This window comes from Neovison vison, chromosome 11 (assembly GCF_020171115.1).
Source record: "Neovison vison isolate M4711 chromosome 11, ASM_NN_V1, whole genome shotgun sequence".
Taxonomy (NCBI): Eukaryota; Metazoa; Chordata; class Mammalia; order Carnivora; family Mustelidae; genus Neogale; species Neogale vison.
In genome coordinates, this window is record NC_058101.1 from 182,272,216 (window position 1) to 182,290,574 (window position 18,359).

Below are 18,359 nucleotides of genomic sequence, written 5' to 3' on the forward strand. Positions count from 1 at the left end.
GTGGGTGGGGATACTGTGTCCAGTAGACACACCTATACCGTAACCTGCTGTAAGCACAGCTGTGAATCTTGTCTCCAGTCATACTTTAACTCTTCCTATTATCACATGCTTGAGACCATTGCCGGGTAAGTATGAAAAGGATTGCTTTACAACTATGAAACAGCAGCCCTTTCATCAGCAGTCATGTAATGAGTTTTATGTAGGGACATGCCTGATAAGGAAGGAACCAATTTCCAATGGCCAAGGAATTGGTCTCCTTCCTCCCAAGGAGTCTTGGGAAAGAAGAAATTCCTCAAAGACATATTGTATAGTAATCCCATTATCTAGAGACAGGATCCAATGGAACAGTTGATCAATATCAGGGATCCTATGAGAATATAGTTCCTTATTCAGTTTTCCTGTTTTAAGATTTTCGCTTCAAACTTTATCTCACAGTTTGGGGGAATTCTGTCTTCTCAGTTAATCAGTAAGTGGTCAACATTTTAAGACACGCCATCCTTCTGAAATCAAAGTTCAAGTAGAACATTCTCAGTCAGGTTGCCCAGTTTTCAAGTGCTGAATCACACTAAGGGGCTGGGTGCAGGGACGTGGAGTCAGCCCTCACACAGGTCATGTGGGTAACAGTAGCTCCATTTTAGGACTGTCGAGCTCTCTAGGTCCCTGTGTCAGAATTCTTAGCCAATGGGAGAGAGAGAAATGTGAGCTGCCCCTTTTAATTTAGTGGGAGAAAAATGTTTGGAATGTCATTTGCGTAAGTGTGACCTCAACTTAGTACAACATGCCCGGGCAGGTGAGACAGGATCCACCATGGTGTGTGTAGAAGAATCAAGGGTGTATTTTGCCCATTTCAGTTACAGAAATTCTTATCATGGGATAATAGTCTCATCTACACAAGGGGAGACTCTTACAGTAATGTGATTCATAAAGAAATAAACATGACAGAATATATGCAATTACATGCATGTTGAGTCTTCTCAGAAGTGACAAATCTTGTCTTTTGAGAATAGATTTGAATTTTGGAAATAGCCAAAATGTAGGTAGCTTGGAGGTGGTGCAGAGGAGAATCGCTTAAAAAAGCTGAATTATGGGCACCTGGGTGGCTTGGTGGGTTAAAGCCTCTGTCTTTGGCTCAGGTCATGATCTCAGGGTCCTGGGATCGAGCCACACATCGGGCTCTCTGCTTAGCAAGGAGCCTGCTTCCCTTCCTCTCTCTCTGCCTGCCTCTCTGCCTACTTGTGATCTCTGTCTGTCAAAAAAAAAAAAGGTTAAGTAGCAGTGCTCCATCTTTTTAAAATATTTATTTATTTCAAATAGGAGCTTTCAGTTTTCACAGACTCTCTGACTGTGGTAAGGGTAGCCTGAAATTGAAAGTTGGTATTTGTAATAATGTGTGCTTCTCTCCTATTTGGACATTCCATGAAAACAAATGCAGCCACTTGGATAGTTAACTTGATAGATTTTGAAGACTCAGTATCTCCTAAGTGAAGGTAGTGATTGAGGATGCCTTGACCTAAAGAACTGAGCTTTTGAGTTGGCATTCCTTTATCAGGAATTCCAAAGATCATCTGAACTTATCCTAATTATTCTGAAATTTCATGCCTTTTTTTTTTTAAATAAAGTCTAACACTATAGGAATGTGTTTGGGGATCATTTTTTATTAAAGTGAATTTTGCCTTGTTATTTGCATTTAGGATAATTGGATTTGACTTATAGGAAACATGAGAAAAGAAGATTGTTAAGCAATATATGCTAGATTAAGATCTTCTAGAGAGAATTGACTTAATCCGGTCTCTGTCTTCTCTAGTGATGAAATCACATGATTTGGACTAAAAGTGAAAAATGAAAGAATTGGATTAGCTAAAAAGGAAAGACGTTTCTAGACAAAACCTTGAGCCTTCTGTTCTGATGATCTAGGAATTGGAAATGTGATATATAGCAGTTTATCCAAAGAGCTCTAAATTCTGTGCCGCCTGTTTTCAGGAGGAGTGATGACTTTTCCACTGGCAAGTCACCATAATCATCTTTAAATAAATTTCAAGCAAAGCTTATTGTTTACAGGTGCTGGGGACGTAGCAGTGTTGATAAAATATTAGCAAAGGATATTGACAGAAAAATAAAGGGAAGACGTTCTCACCACAAAATACAGCAAGTCATGGTGTAGCTTTGAGCTCAATACCACCTATTTGAGCCTCTATGCAATATGCTGTATATATATATCTGACCTATATGTGTGACATGCGTGTGTACATATGCACACATGTATATTACACATGTGCATATGCACATATATATATATCACCTATATGAAAGAATATCTGGAAAATTTCCTTTTTAAGAAAGTGTTTCTATGGATTTGAACAAGATTTGCTTTCTCCACAATTCTGTCTTTTTTTTTTTTTCTTTTTAAAGATTTTATTTATTTATTTAACAGAGAGAGCAAGAGAGCACAAGCAGAGGGAGCAGTAGAGGCAGAGGAGAAGTAGTCTCCCCATGTGGAGCTTGATCCCAGGACCCTGGGATCATGACCTGAGCTGAAGGCAGAAGCTTACCTAGTTGAGCCACCCAGGTGTCCCAATTCTTTGTCTTCTTATTCAAAATACACTTCTGTGTAAGAAAGTGACTAAAACGTGATTGTCTTCCTCATCAAAGAAAATTACTAGGCCTTTTATATTATGAGCTTCCCTCCCTCTACCAAGTCAAACAGCGTTATTTTCCCATTTCATCCTAAAACAGAGACTTCAGGAGAAGGAGTGAAAGGCCAACTGGAAAAGTATACTAGAAAAAAGTCCTGAAATGTGGGTTCTAGATCTGCTTTTGACTGTGGGCAGCTTTGTGTTTTTAGGAAAATCCCAAGACCTCTCCAGGCTTTGGTTTTTTGGGAACTGAACCAGAGAGTTTCTAAGGCATTAAGTTTCTACCCAGATGACACACATTAGAATCACCTAAAGGCCCTGAAGGAGATGAGTTTTATCCCCAGATTCTGCCATAGAACATAGTACATGTTGCCAGATTTAGCAAATGAAAACACATGACATTCAATTAAAATTGGATACCAGATAAATGGTGAATAAATTTTTAGTATTTCTATTTATCTGTCAACCCTACACATAAGAGAAAGTTAAAGGTATTTTTGTGTGTGTGTGTGGAATGAATGTACACCATCAAGGCTTTATTACTAGGAATAAAGAATGTAAAATTACTGGAATAAAGAATGTAAAATGGTAGGGTTATGTGCTTCAGTAGTTTTTCAGTCATACCACATACAGAATCTCTACTCTTTTTTTATTTTTATTTTTTTAAAATTTTAAACACTTTATTTATTTATTTTTTAAAGTTTTATTAACCTTGATTGGAATACCTTTTCATCCTCTGGCAAAAACCATTATATCAATTAAAATAGTACAAATGATAAAGAAATTTATGGACTTACTTAACAAGAGGTCCAGAACTAAAATGAAGTCATCAAGGACCCCATGTTCTCATCACCTTTCTGCTGGGACATCAGCCTGGGTGTGTTGGCCTTCCCTTTCAGGTTTGTTTCTGTGATTATAAAATGGCTGGTGCATCTCCATATATCTTGCCTTTCCACAATTACCTTCAGAGGAAAAAAGAAAAAGTAGTTTTGTTTTGTACATGTCATTTTAACTGGAGGAAAAATCTTTCGTAGGGATTTCTACCCCCAGAACACTTCTTCAAAATCACTGGCTGGAATTAGGTCACGTGCCAGTGCACTGGCCCAAAGGGAGGATGGAAGGCAAATTTCAGGTCTTTTCCCTCTTCCTGTTGGGAGGCAGTTCCTGCAAGGAATGAAGGAAGTGGTTAGAAATAAGTGTTGAGACAACCAAGTGTCATCCCTAGTGTCATCACATCTAGTCTGTTCTTTTCCTTTGAATGTCCTCAGCATTTGGTTGGATTCTGGGATGGTGGGCTAATGTGGAAGAATGGAGAATACTTCACAATATTGGGAGCCGGATTTTTAAAATGCCCTTATACATTCAGGCCTGACCCAAAACAGAGACATCCACATTGGTCCCAACATAACCCTTTAAACATGTTATCATTTAGCCAGAATGATTAGAACTTTAAAAATACAATTACATCCTTTTCTGCCTAGAAAGAAAGAAAGAAAGAGCAAAAGAGTCTGAAGAATCCCTTTTCCTTTTTTCATTATACACCTCAGTTTTTCATGTTGAGTACATGGCATAAAATTCCAATGAGTATATACACAAAAATCTTAGAAGAACTGGCAGAATCCTAATTTCGTAGGGTTTTCCCTCTATGTTGGAATTCATCCAAATGTACTTTCATTTTTAAGTACACTATTAGAAGGAGGGTAATACAGATAATAATTTTCTTTTGATGCCCATGACTGCTCAAGATCCTTAAAGTGCTCTCTGCACTGGTTTTGACCCCCGATCGCTGATCACTTGGAGGATAGCAGTGTATTTCAGTGCAGAGAATACTTAACTAGCCCCAAGACCTACAAAAGAGCATTGGTCCTGATTTTCACACAATGTGATATGCTTTTGTTCACCCTGTAAAAGGGGTGTGTAACTGGGATAAATTCTTTCCAAGTGCTCCTAAAGCACACATATTAAAGTGTATTTTCTTCCCAAAGCTTATATAGAATTCCAAGTGGCATACAAAATATGTTTAAAATGCTGCATATGGGTGGGGAGCCTGGGTGGCTCAGTGGGTTAAGGCCTCTGTCTTTGGCTCAGGTCATGATCCTAGGCTCCTGGGATAGAGCTCCGCATCGGGCTCTCTGCTCAGCGGAGAGCTCGCTTCCTCCTCTATGCCTGCCTCTCTGCCTACTTGTGATCTCTGTCTGTCAAATAAATAAAAAAAGAAAAAAAGTTTATATAAAAAATGCTGCATATGGGTAGAGAGAGAAGAAAGAAAATTATCAATTAAGGAATAGCTTTTCTATTCCAGACAGAATGCTAAATGTCTGACATCTTTGAATTGATTTAACCCTGAAAACAACTTTTTGAGTTATCTTACAGGCTATTGATTCATCCAAGGTCATATAATCTAATGAACATCAGAGACAGAATGAGAATTATTGCCAAAGACAACTCCTGCAAAGGAAGATACGTGAGTTTTGATGAACACACACTTGGTAAGCTAGTATTTTCTTAGTCTGTATCTTTGTCCATTAAAATAGAATTTCTACTTAGGGTTGGATTTCAGAGCCGTCTTTAAACCCAAAAGAGCCCATGTGATCATTAGCAGGATATCCAATCAGACATATTTTCTTGAGAAAGATCTGCACATTTTCTCCTGCCCACTACCAAGGATAGGCACATTCTCTGGAATTCACACCATTACACATTCCAAACATAGCAAATAAATCATTAATTGTTCACAGGAAGAATAGTTCCAAGTTCTCTTCCTTCTTTGGGAACAGTGAAAAACAAAAAAATCCTGGGTACTTAGTAGTTGAGCAGTACCTGATCTGATAGCCGATACCGCCCTCGTCACGGGCGATCTAACCATATTGTTTTATCGTTTCCTGAGAGAAAAGATGTGGGGGGGGTTTTTTGTTTGTTTGTTTGTTTTTCTTTAACTGAGGGAACAAGTAAGTAGCTCTTAAACTTTCCTGAACCAACCAAATAAATTTGAATTGTAATTAAGAAAAATTGAATAGCAACTCTAAGTAAAACTGAGTGAGCAAAACTGAACAGTCTTCCAATCTTGAAGTGTGTGCTCATTCCTTAAAAAGGTTCTGATGTATGCATAGGAGATTGTAGTGACAATTTGAAAAAAGGGTTGGACTTTGGAGGAATGCTGCTTGAGAATATTTGAATGAAAAGTAAGCAATCAAGTCTAGTTATTGCTGGAAAAAAGAAGAAAGAAAGAATTTAAAGGTGAAAAATTGGTCCAGTGGAAAAAAACACCACACAAAGATTCTCCTACTAGGTGTGGGCTTTCATCTTTCTATTTTGCAGTAACTTGGACATAGAAAGTATTTAATTTGTTTTATGGCAGAAAATTCATTTATTCAATGACCATTTGTTCAATAATTAACTCAATAGTCCTTTCCTGAGTATCATTTTTGTGTTAGGCAGTGACAGAGGGACAGAAATGGAGCTATAGGGGTGCATGGGTGGCTCAGTGGGTTAAAGCCTCTGCCTTTGGCTCAGGTCATGATCCGGTGTTCTGGGATCTGCTCAGCAGGGAGCCTGCTTCTCCCTCTCTCTCTGCCTGCCTCTCTGCCTACTTGTTTTATTTATCAAATAAATAAATAAAATCTTTAAAAAGAAAAAAAAAAAGAAATGGAGTTATAAATTGGGATGTAAGATTGAAAGTGTCACAGCAAAAAAGAGCCAGATACCAAAATTCTAGAAAAAAAGGTGGGAACAAACTCAAAGACATTTTCTTTAGAGTGGCTCGTGAATACCCAGCCATCCTAATACTGTCCCACCCACTTATTATATAAACTGAAGTGAGGTCCAAGACCCTTGAAAATCTGCTCACTTATGAAAAATGTGTCTACATTTTTTGCATTTTTAACAGTATGCCAAGAACCTGTAAGAAATGTGTTTTTGAGTGGAACTAATGATAACAGGGAGTATTAAAAAGTATGATGTTGGTCCTTTAAAATGGTTTAAGTCAAAGATCTTAGGCTAGGGTATGGATTTCAGCTTTGCTTCTCTAGAGAGATGGCTTCAGATTACAGTGTTTAAAAGTTTTAGTTCTCTCTCAGAACTCTAATTTAATGTTAACTTTCGCTTAGAGAAATGTCTTTTGGAATCAAACCTGAACCATAAGAAAACTTCCACTGACAATTCCCTAGCTAGGGAAACCATTCTTTGCCACTCCCAGTGTTCCTGTCTTGACCCATCTCATGTCTCTTGCTGATTTGTTTCTGAAGTTGGGGGAGGTCAGAGCATGACCAATTAGTACTCTGAAACCCTAGCATCACCTAGGATGCCAAGGGTTGACCTCGCTATACTTGATGTCAGTGTTAGGCTATCTTGAACATGAGAAATCCTTTTCTGATCCTAGGACAGAGACCATTGAAATTGTGCAAAAACCAGGCTCGTACAAACCCTGGCCCATTAATGGGTTACACTGGCTTATGCAACTAAAAGGAGAGGTCCCCTAATGGCTCGTGAAACCAGGAAGAAGGCTGACTCTAAAAAATACTAACAATGTGCATTCAAACTGAACACTACATTGCTCCAGTATTCAGAAAACTGTTGAGAAGATCTTCAGTTTTAATCTCTGTGCTGCTAAAGACACACAGAATCTTAAATTGTACCAGACATATCTGTGAATTTTTTATAAATGAATTTTAGCCAAACAGCTGGTAAACAGGTTTCCTTGACATCCTTTACAGAATCCCTGAAGTCTGTTCAACAAAAACATACTTAGGGACCTTTTGTGAAGGGAGGTTAAAGGTAACTTACCCCAATGCATGTCAACTCTTAAGAATTTATTCAAATATCTCACTGTCTTTCCAAAGATTCCTTTTGATCCTTCATTTCTCCTCTGGTCCAACCTCTTATCGCTAATTTCTTCAGTGGGTCTAAGGATCATTCTCCTTGCTCCTACTCTAATATGAAAGCCTATAAAACTCACAAAATGAAAACAATAATGCTAGACTTGCCATTATAATAAAGGCTTTTGAACATCGTAAAGAGACTAATTTGATCTCTATCTAATTTAAAAGAAGACACCTCATATGTTTTAGGGATTCTAGAAAAGAGGCATCATTACCATTTTCACTCATTCTCCCTGAACAGTACTCTTGAGTTTTAAATCTTGCAACTGTTTTTTGTTTTGTTTTGTTTTGTTTTCATCCAAGGTATATCCTATTTACTAACTATCCTTAGATTAAGATTTTGATTTGTGTTTCTACCTTTTCCCTTCTAATTCATTTCCTTAATTGTCCCTTATTCATTTCCCAGAGCATCTAATACCCATACACACAGACAGCTCACCATGTTCCCTAAGAGATTCATATGTGTGCATATGGTACATATCTTGAAAACAGTTTTTAGTTTCATATAGCTGTGTAGTCAGCGGCTGGTTTCTACTGCTTCTGGAAGCCTTGCCAGACCATCTGCAGACCCTTTAATTATATTTTCTGACCAGAGGGCAACTGGTAGGAATTACATATGTTATGATCGTATTCAACAAAGTTTCAGGATTCCACTGCCCTAGCTCAGAAGCAATACTGGCTGGTTGGTCTTCAGTGGGAGACAGGAGTTAACAAGGCCCCCACTTCAACTGCAGTGATGCTTCTCTGAGTCAGTAAATACTGTTGACATTAAGAGTAGCATAACTCAGAGCCCATGTAAATATCAATCATCAGCTGGTCAGTATAATAGGACTGACTATGTGAACAATAGCAGAAAGCTTTTCTAGATGCTGGACATACCTTCTTGGGATCAGGAAGAATTATCGGGACTGACTTTGGCCTCACAACAAACTATGGGATCAGGCTAACTAATTTCAATTTTAAGGATTCCCCACCAGAAGAAAATACTCACTAGACTGAGGGAAACAACCCAATTTAGCTGACTTTCCCTGTAGCAGGTGATCTGGATGTGAGGGTGTGCAGGACACCTGAAAACCTATGTAGACCAGTGTTGATTCAGCTGATCTGAAAATGGTCATCTCTTTCCTCCTCAGTTGTCCACCCCAAAGTGACATGAGTTACATATGACCACAGATTAACAGTTACACTCCTACAAGTCTTTATTCCTGCCTTTCCAACCATTAGTTATCACCTATAACAACATCACTCTCCTCCCTATGTAGCCCCCTATATAAAGGGCTGATTGGGGAAAAGGTTGCACATACCCTATTCATATGTTATCACTGTTTTTGTTCTTGCAGAAGAGCCCAAAGATTTTGCATTTGTTGAAAGGAAACTTCATGCCTTTATTTTGTGAATAGAGTAGCAGGTGGAGTGGAATGTGGGCTTATGCATTAGAGGAAGGAAAGGGAAATTGACATGGAATGGGTCCCTCATTATATGAGACTGGTGAGGGAAATGATGTTACTTTGACAATCTGAGTTCAAATTCCACAGATCAGTGGTTACATGAGGAGTTGTATTTATATGAGGACACACAGTATTGGGCCAGCCTTCCTTTGTTTGTTTTAAAATCAACTTTACCGAGACATCATTTAGTACAATATTGTATTCATTTAAAATGCACAACCCAGTGTGTACACCTGTGAAACCACTGCCCAGGCAAGATAGATGATATTGCTATCACCCTCCAAAATTCCTTCTTCTCCCTATTCTGCCCATCCTTCTCTCTCCACCCTTGGATCCATTCAACACTGAGCTGCCTTTTTGTCACAGGTTTTTTGTTTTGTTTTGTTTTGCATTTTTTAGACTCTTATATAAATAGAACTTTTGTCTGGTGTCTTACACTCAATATAATGATTTTGACATTCATTCATTTTGCTATGCATGTTAGTAGTTTGTTTCCTTTTACTTTTGACTAATATCCCATCATATAAATGCATCACTTTTTGTTTATCAATCACCTGTTGGTGAACATCTGGATTATTTCAGTTTTTGGTTATTGTGCATAAAACTGCTATAAATATTTGCATACAAGTCTTTGTGTGGACATATGTTTTCACTTCTTTTGTGTAAATACTTGGGAGTGGAATGTCTGGGTCATATATTTAACTTTTTAAGAAATTGCCAAACAGTTTTTTCAAAGTTGTTGAATCATATTACATTCCCGCCAAGGATGTATGAGAGTTCTAGTTGCTCAACATCCTCACCAACATTTGGTATTGTCAATCTTTTTAATGATAGTCGTTCTAATGGATGTATGGTAGCATCTCATGTTAGTTTTAATTTCCACTTCACTGATGACCAGTGTGGTTTAAATCTTTTTGTCCATTTGTATACTGTCATTAGTGAAGTGTCTACTCAAATCTTTTGCCCATTTTTCATTGGGTTGTTTTTCTCCTAATTATGGAGTTGTAAGGGTTCTTTACATAGTCTGAATACAGATTCTTCACTGAATATATGCCTTGTGAACATTTTCCCCATTCTTTTGGTTGTTTTTTCATTTTCCTAACAATCTCTTTCAGAGAGCAAAAATTTCCATTTCGATCTATCAAGTTCCATCTTCTTCTTCAAAATTGTTTTGTGTATTCTAGAGCCATCAAATTTCCAAATAAAATTAGAACCAGCTTGTCATTTTCAATGAAAATACCTGATGGAATTTAGACTGAGATTGTTTTGAATCTATGAATCGATTTGAGTAGAGTTGATATTTTAATAATGGAATCTCAAAATCAACCTATGAATTCCAATGAATTATGAATTGGAATTTTCCAATTCATATTCAACTTATGAACATGGTTTATTTCTCCACTTATGTTTTTCTTCCTTAATTTCTTCCAGTAATGTTTAGGAACCTTTATCTCTTTTGTTAAATATATTCTTAAGTATTTTTGTTGTTGTTTTTAGATACTCTTACATGTAGAGGGTCTTTTTTTTTTTTTAAGATTTTATTTCTTTATTTATTTGACAGAGAGAGAGAGAGACCACAAATAGGCAAAGAGGCAGGCAGAGAGGGGAGGGAAGCAGACCCCCCACTGAGCAGAGAGCCCAATGCGGGGGGTTGATCCCAGGACCCTCAGATCACAACCCGAGCTGAAGGCGGAGGCTCAACCCACTGAGCCACCCAGGCACCCCCCAAGTAGTGTTTTTAAAATTTAATTTCCCAATTGTTTGCTGCTAGCATATAAAATCCAATTAAGTTTAAGGTATTAATTTTGTCTACTTCAACCTTGCTAAATGTACATATTAACTCTAATTGTTATATAGATTCTTTGGGATTTTCATGCCATCTGCAAACGGAGTCCAGTGTTCTTCCTTTCTGCCTTCATTTGTGTTTGCTCTAATCTTGGTTTCATATATTTGCTAGTGCTGCTTGTAGGATACAATCCAACAGTACATTAAAAACCTGCCCTTGTGCAATTTAGCAGAGATCTCAAATTGCTGATGGTTGAAGGGAAGGAAAATAGCTGATGGAATAGAAAAAAAGAAACAAAAAGATACAGTGCATACATATAGTTGGCTAGAGGCAAGGCTGCAATTTTAGCCCTTGTTCTGCTATTGCTGTGACTGATGGAGTCAGTCACACTGGGGTCCTTTTGAGCTGGTTGGAAGGAATGGGAAAATGTGTTAGAGCTGTGAATGGAACAATATTAGCTGGAAAACACTGTCAACTTTTGAACACTGGTGAGTTTCAAATGAGTAGGCCAATGTCAGCCACAGGCAAACATGCCAGTCAAATCCCAGTTCTCCTTCCTCTGCATGTCCATTGCAAACTGGAGAAACAGTCTCCATATCTACGTCTCCATTTCCGGAGTCTTCTTTTTTCTCTAACAGTGTTACCCTCCCTTTCCAGAGATCCTTTCCTACTTTCCCTAACAAAAGCTTTCCAGAAAGATCTGAACCCCTTTCAGTGATTATATTCTGCCCTATCCCCACACCTTGCTCGCTATTATATTTAGACAACATATGTCTGAAGATGCCTTAAGTTCTAAATAAATCATAGTACAAGTACAATAGCAATACATAGAAATGGCAGGAGATAGCATTTATTGAACATCTACTGTACGATGCTCAGGAGTTGTTGTTTAATTATAATAAGATCTAAAACAGGATACATAGCCTCCTTTTAGATAAAAGGACTGGAATTTAAAAGGTTAAACATTTTGTTCGGGGCCATATAAAAATTGGAGAACAAATGTGAACTTTGGTCCAAGTTTAAAGTATGGGCTTTATCCACTGCAGATTTTGACTTCAATATTACTAAACACTTTCATTGTGTAATATATTTGCTAATTTATCAATGGCTCTAAAAATAGTAGATTGTGTGTTTCTTTTTTATTTTAATTTTTTATTTTTTATAAACATGTATTTTTATCCCCAGGGGTACAGGTCTGTGAATCGCCAGGTTTACACACTTCACAGCACTCACCAAAGCACATATCCTCCCCAATGTCCATAACCCTACCCCCTTCTCTCAACCCCCTCCCCCCAGCAACCCTCAGTTTGTTTTGTGAGATTAAGAGTCACTTATGGCTTGTCTCCCTCCCAATCCCATCTTGTTTCATTTATTCTTCTCCTACCCACTTAAGTCCCCATGTTGCATCACCACTTCCTCATATAGATTGTGTGTTTCTTATTTGCAGAAGTACATTGTCCATTATATTCCCAGCCTCCAGGATAGCACATGGCAAATAATACGTAGTCCATGCCAGCCTATTGAATTGATTCGAAGACCAATAAAGCCATGTTTCTAGTTTCCTTCTTTATTCATTCATTAAACAAGTACTTTTTTGTAGTTAGGCACACAGATCTACAGTAGGAGTCAGATGAATAAATAAATAAACAAGTAATCCTACACAGGAATAATAAGCAATGATGGATGGGTGAATAAATTATTGAGGGAAAAAAAGGCTATCTAGATTGGCCTTAGGATGTCAGCAAAGGCTACCTGAAGCAGGGATATTTTGACGTAATGTCAAGAATGATGCATTGTGAAAGAAGGAAGATATTCTAAACAGAGGGAGCAGTCGTGTGCAAGCTTGGAAGTGAGAGAGAGCATGACACATTCAAGAAAATATAAGTAGCTCAATATGTTGGGACATAGAACGTGAGACATGGGATGATGAGAGATGAGGACAGGAAATGAAATAGGTGCCAAATACAAGATTATCGTATTTTGAAGGCTCTATCACGAGGGAGCCACCAGAGCCACCTCCATGTCATCAGGAGGCAGCAGAATCAGATTTTTTACTTAGAAAGAACATCCTGGTTTCCATGGAAAGCGACTGAAGGGGGGCAGGGTACAGTGTGGGAAATAATTGTCAAATTCTAGGTGGAAGAGTATGGATTGAGGAAAGTGGGCAGGTTTGAGAGATAATAAAAGTAAAATTAATAGAATTTGGAACCTGATTAATTTGGGAGTAACGGAGAAAGAATGGATGAAAACGATTCTTGGGTTTGGGACTTGGGAAAATGCTGGATAGTAGTGTCATTTAATAAGCTTTTGAGCCTAGGTGAAGTGTTTTCTGCAGAGGAATATCTCCAATGACTATCATCCCGAACAATGTACTAAAATCTTAAATTCATCATGGTTATTGAATTATGAGCGCCTATACCTCCCCGGCTAATTTGCCGTATCTCTTTATAACACCATCCCCTTCTGAGTCACTACGGCTGCAAACCTCATGTTCATGGTTGGTTCCTCCTCTCTTCAGCCCTCCCTCCTCTTCCAGTTAGTCACTAAGGCCTGTTAATCATCCCTGACTAAGGCCTCTTGAGTCTGCACTGTCCTGCCATTCCCACTGTCATAACTCTAGCCTGAGCCCCTATCACTTCGTGCCTGAACTATTTCCTAACTAGAATCATTTCCTAACTCATCTCCATCCTTCCAGTTGCTCCCCAGTGCAGTCCATCTGGCACCCCACAGCCAGAATGATTTTCTTTAAATACTGCTTTCATCACCTCTCCCAGCTCAAACATGCTCAGCGCACTCTTCTCCAGACAGATGAGTTACTCACCATCTTCCCAGCATGTCTTATGCATTCCCACCTAGGGAACCTCTGCTTGGAATGTGACTTTCTCCTCTATTTTCCTCTGCCTCCCTAAATAGTCTTCATCCTCTTGGGCTCAGTTCCAGTCCCAGCCTCCAGGAGTTTTCCTGTCCATCCTCAGCACCGTCACACCCTCAAATCCTCTGGCACCCAATATCCATTTTGCTGACTTTCTTGCGTTCTTCCCTGTGTAAGTCTTGTAGGCTTCTTAGAGCCTAGATGATGGGCCTCTTGTGCGGCCTCGGGTGCACATGCAATGGAGAGAGAACCAGATTCTGGTCAGCACACAGTTGCTGTTATTTCTTGCTGCCACTTGTGCTGGAGACAGGTTATGCCGGTTTGGTGAGTATTTGTCCACTGTCTCTGGGATAGCCTTGTTGGTCCGGGTCCCAGCAGGGACTTGTGTTCGGTGCCAAGAGCACAGCTCTTTCTGTTTCTCCTTCTCACGCCCCGCCATCATTCCTCAAGTATGGCTCTGATCAGCTGGATCTGGAAAGTCTTCTGTATTAGCTACTCATGGTACAGATAGCTCTCCTAGAAGAAACTCCAGGAAGCCCTGTTTTCAGCCTTTGTTACCAGCCCAGTTACCTCCTGTCTTCTTGGTGAGCCCCCCTTTGGGAGGCAACCAGTCCTTTTGTAAATTAGGCCATGTCCTCTCCAGAAACCAACGATCTCATACCAAGTTTACTTTATATCCAAGATATTTCTGGCAACAGTAAGTTTCCTTATTATTCTCCCCTCTCCCCAGCAAGGAATTCCTATTTACCCTACAGTAATGCAGCTAATAGAGTGAGCCTGTGTCATGGAGGAGGGGGGAGTGAGGGGAGGGAATCACATAAGTGACCCTATACAGAAAAAAAGTGATTCACCCCAACATAAGCTTTGGTTCCAATCTTATACAAAAGAGAGGCCTACTTCATTTTTAGGAGCCTGTGCCCCAAATTAATTTTTGTTTGCCTTGTCCTCATGCCCAGATATATTCCTACTCCTCTGTGTCCTGCTCTGTGCCTCAGGAGGCTGTATGCTATAGATGGCATCTCCAGGGTACCCTGACCCAGTGCACCCCTGAGTTTAGGCAAACACATGGTACCTGCAGAAGACTTCCTCCCAGTCTGCAGCAATCTGACAGTGGCTCCACTTTCTCTGGCAAAGGGACTTGTGCCTTCTCCCATTGCTTTAACTGCCCAGGCTCCAGCAATGGCACTCCTCCCCTGTGGGGACAGGTTGGTGTTGCTCTCCCTTAGCACTTAAACATCCCTTGATGGCTCCCTTAGCCCTGTTTTTTCATTAAACCTTTTTTGCTCCAACTCTTTTCAGTCTGTCATCTGTCTGCTTCACGAACCCTAATTGACACAGTGCCCTCTCGAAGAATACCCAAATTAATCTTTGCCTTTATTAGGGCAAATCTGGGTACAATTTGTCTCTCCCATGGCACTGAGCATAGTGATTGACAACTACAAAATCATTTGTAAACCCTAATTAAGATAGATATTAATGAGCCAGACTCATTCTTCTGTGTGAATCCAGGCCTCCTGTTAACAAACCAGACTGCTGAATGTGTAAGCGTCAGTCTTCTCATTATCGCACAGTGGGCTTGCCCCTTCACCCTGCCTGGTTCCCAACTTACAGCGAAAGATTGAGACTACAGTATCTTATTCATTGATAGGGGCAGTACACTGACTAGATGCAATAGCCTGTTTAAAATCCAGCAAATTATCTCTGCCATCTTCCCGAATCAGTTCTAGGACCCGTGACTGATGCTGCTCTTTAGGACGCTAGCTAGTTTGCCACTCTCCCAGAGGATGGCCTGACAGGAGTTACTTCAAGAGGGCTGAGGCTTCAACACAGCTCCCTTCAGGGTAATTGAGATGACTTGTTTGCCATACCTGTTCTGTTTAATGAGGGCGATGCTCATTCCCACAAGTGGAAGGGCCACTGGTGAGCTACCATCATCGAAGAGAAACTCTAACCAGATGCCTTCACAGAGCTTGCTGCTTGGCGGCTTTCTGCCTCAGAGACTCTTGTTTTAATTATCGTTCCTCTATACATCATGTTCCTGAAAGAAATTCCAACATGTTTCCAAGTTATTTTAGCTGGGTATTTTCCCTGCCAATCTTAAAATCAGTGTTTCTACTCTTTGCTTCCTAATGATTCTTCCCAATGAGAAGAGGAGAGAAAAGATCTCAGGGTATTTTCCCTAAGGATGCAGTGTAAGTGTCACCTGGGGAAGGATTTCTTCCTTCACATGTAAAGCTGCAGGGCCCGGAAGGGCTGCCACATGCAAATTTGAAACAAGCATTTCCAAAGCAGAAGTCCAGCACCAGCCCTGTCACACATGCGTAAAACAAATTGTCCAATGGGAGCATTGCATAAATCACTCAAGAGAGAGTGCCAAAAATTCCACAGCACTCCTTCCAGAATCTAAAACCCAAACACGTTAGAGCTCCAAGCTCTTACCAAAAAATTCTGAAGGGAAAATGAACTGTGAATAGAAAGTGTAAGTAATTCATCCACCTGATGGGACCACCTGCTAATCAACATTCACACAGTATTTTGTATCCAGCTATGAATCAAAATTCTTGAGCTAAGTTTATAGCTTAAAAAGCCAAAAAGTCCTGTCATCATCAGCGCTGCTATTTACCAGCGACTGAGACAGAACCTGCATGAACGGCTATGCTTCGTGAAGGATGTTGATCTTCGTGGGTTGTGTCTGATTCAGGGGAGGAGCACTTGGGCTGGTTTCAGACACTAAGATTAATGGGCAGTGCAGTAAATCACAGTCACAGAAAAGGAGAACCTTGGTGGGGAGGACGAGTGTTTTAGTTTCTCAACCCACTGCACGCCCATGGAAGAGAGAACCCTGTTAGAGTTAGAAGTGTTGGAGAAAAGGTACTTCCACTCATCTTTTTAGTAAACGTGCTCTTGTAAAAGGCACAGCATTTGTGCAAAATTTTTCTAAAAAGTATTTATTGAGGTAGATAGGAAAAAATGATTCTCAATTAGCAATAATCGTGCCTCAGATAAACCTCATTGGCTACGATACTGCCGCTGTGCAAAGCTTGAAAAAGCGATTCTCATAGCAAAATGTATGCCCTCCCATGTGTAGAGAGTAAGTGGGGCCAAGCCCAAAGAGCTCTACACAACCAGAAAAAGAGAAGTGGGTTCAGCTATAAAGCCAATTTATTAGAGGTGCACAAACTCTTGTACTGAACTACGAGACTTGATTCAATATATCTATGTATTAGTTTGCCAGGACTGCTGTAACAAAATACCACAAACCAAATGGCTGCAAAAAAGGGGAATGTGTTCTCTCAGTCTTGGAAGTCAGAAGTATGAAGTCAAGATTTCAGTAGAGCCACATTGGCTCTGAAACCTCTAGGGCAGTCCTTCCTCAGCTCTCCCGAGCTTCTCGTATTTGCCAGCAAACTTTGGCATTGGTTGGGTTGCGGCTGTAGCCGCCTAGTCTTGGCCTGTGTTGTCACATGACACTCGGTCTGTGTGTGTGTGTCTCTCATCTCTTAAGCACATGGGTCATATTGGATTGGGGCCCACCCAATTCCAGCATGACCACATCTTAACTAATTACGTCAGTGTCTTAACTAATTATGTCAACTCTGTTTTGAAATAAGGTAACATTCTTAAGTACGATTATATTGGTTGTATTGACAAAAATATTTGCATCTAGGGTTTGGTAAACTTTTTGTATAAAGGGCAAGATTTCAGATATTTGGGGCTTTGTAGGCCATAGCGTCTCTGTCGTGACGCCCCAGCTCTGCCGTTGCGGCGCACAAGCAGCCCTAGACAGCATGAAAGCCAGTGGCCATGGCTGCTCCAAAACCACTTCATTTCTGGAACCAGGTGTCATCTGGCCCAAAAGCCAGCGAGACTGAGGGTCAGATCTTGTGGCACGGCCCAGCGTGAGCTTGTTGTTACCTCCTAAAGCATCGTGGCAACAACATGCTGGTTTCTCCCCAGAGAAGGATAGGATCTCATGACAGAGTCTCACATTGGGATTTTTTTTAACATTTGTTTTTTCCTACACTGGGTAGGGCTTCAAAGTTCATTGAGACTAAACAGTTTTGCAAAGGAGCCCGAGAGCCTTAGAAACATGAACTGACTTGTTCACACTGGAAGCTAGGATGAGCATCCAGGTCTCCTGGCCCCAGGCTCCTGGCTGGTCTGCGGCTTCCTAGTTTACGCTCTACATCTGTGGTCTGCTGATTTGGACTTTGCTGCTAAAAGTTTCGTAAAAGCTTGAAGCCTGGGACTTAAGTCACAAGGCAGTGGTAACCTAGTGTCGGTGACGACAATGAGTTAGCACGTGGCTCAGTACAGAGAAGCCCAGAGCACCCACAAGCTCTTAGGATTCTTTGGTTCAATGTCCCTTAGAAAACGCTGAATGCCATTGAGCATTTATTATCTAGGTATTTATTTAAACCTGTCTTGAACCTGTCTATGTTTTGGCTTTACAACTAGTTCAGATAACAAATTCCGTGTGTTTACTTCTCTTCTAGACAAGAAGACCTTCCTATTACTTTAGAGCCTGTTTTTATCAAAACTGATGGTGATGTAACTGAGAGATTCCCCAGGTTGATTATCCCAGAAAGCTCTTAGAGGAGAGCTATGCCTTACATAGCACATGACTTCTAAGTAACACCACTGCCCGGAGATTTTCCAGTATTTTAAGCCAACAAACCTTGCTAAGAAAACTTGCATGGGGGTCTTAGATAATGTTGGTAATGGATGCACTGGCCTACTAGT

At 40.1% G+C, this 18,359-nt stretch overlaps 1 non-coding gene across 1 annotated transcript; it reads right to left on the reverse strand.

Moving 5' to 3' along the window:
- Nucleotides 1–16,511: 16,511 nt before the first annotated feature.
- LOC122890606 lies at nucleotides 16,512–16,658 on the reverse strand. Its single transcript, XR_006381104.1, has one exon. It is a non-coding gene; the product is annotated as a U4 spliceosomal RNA (small nuclear RNA).
- Between the last annotated feature and the right edge of the window lie 1,701 nt (nucleotides 16,659–18,359).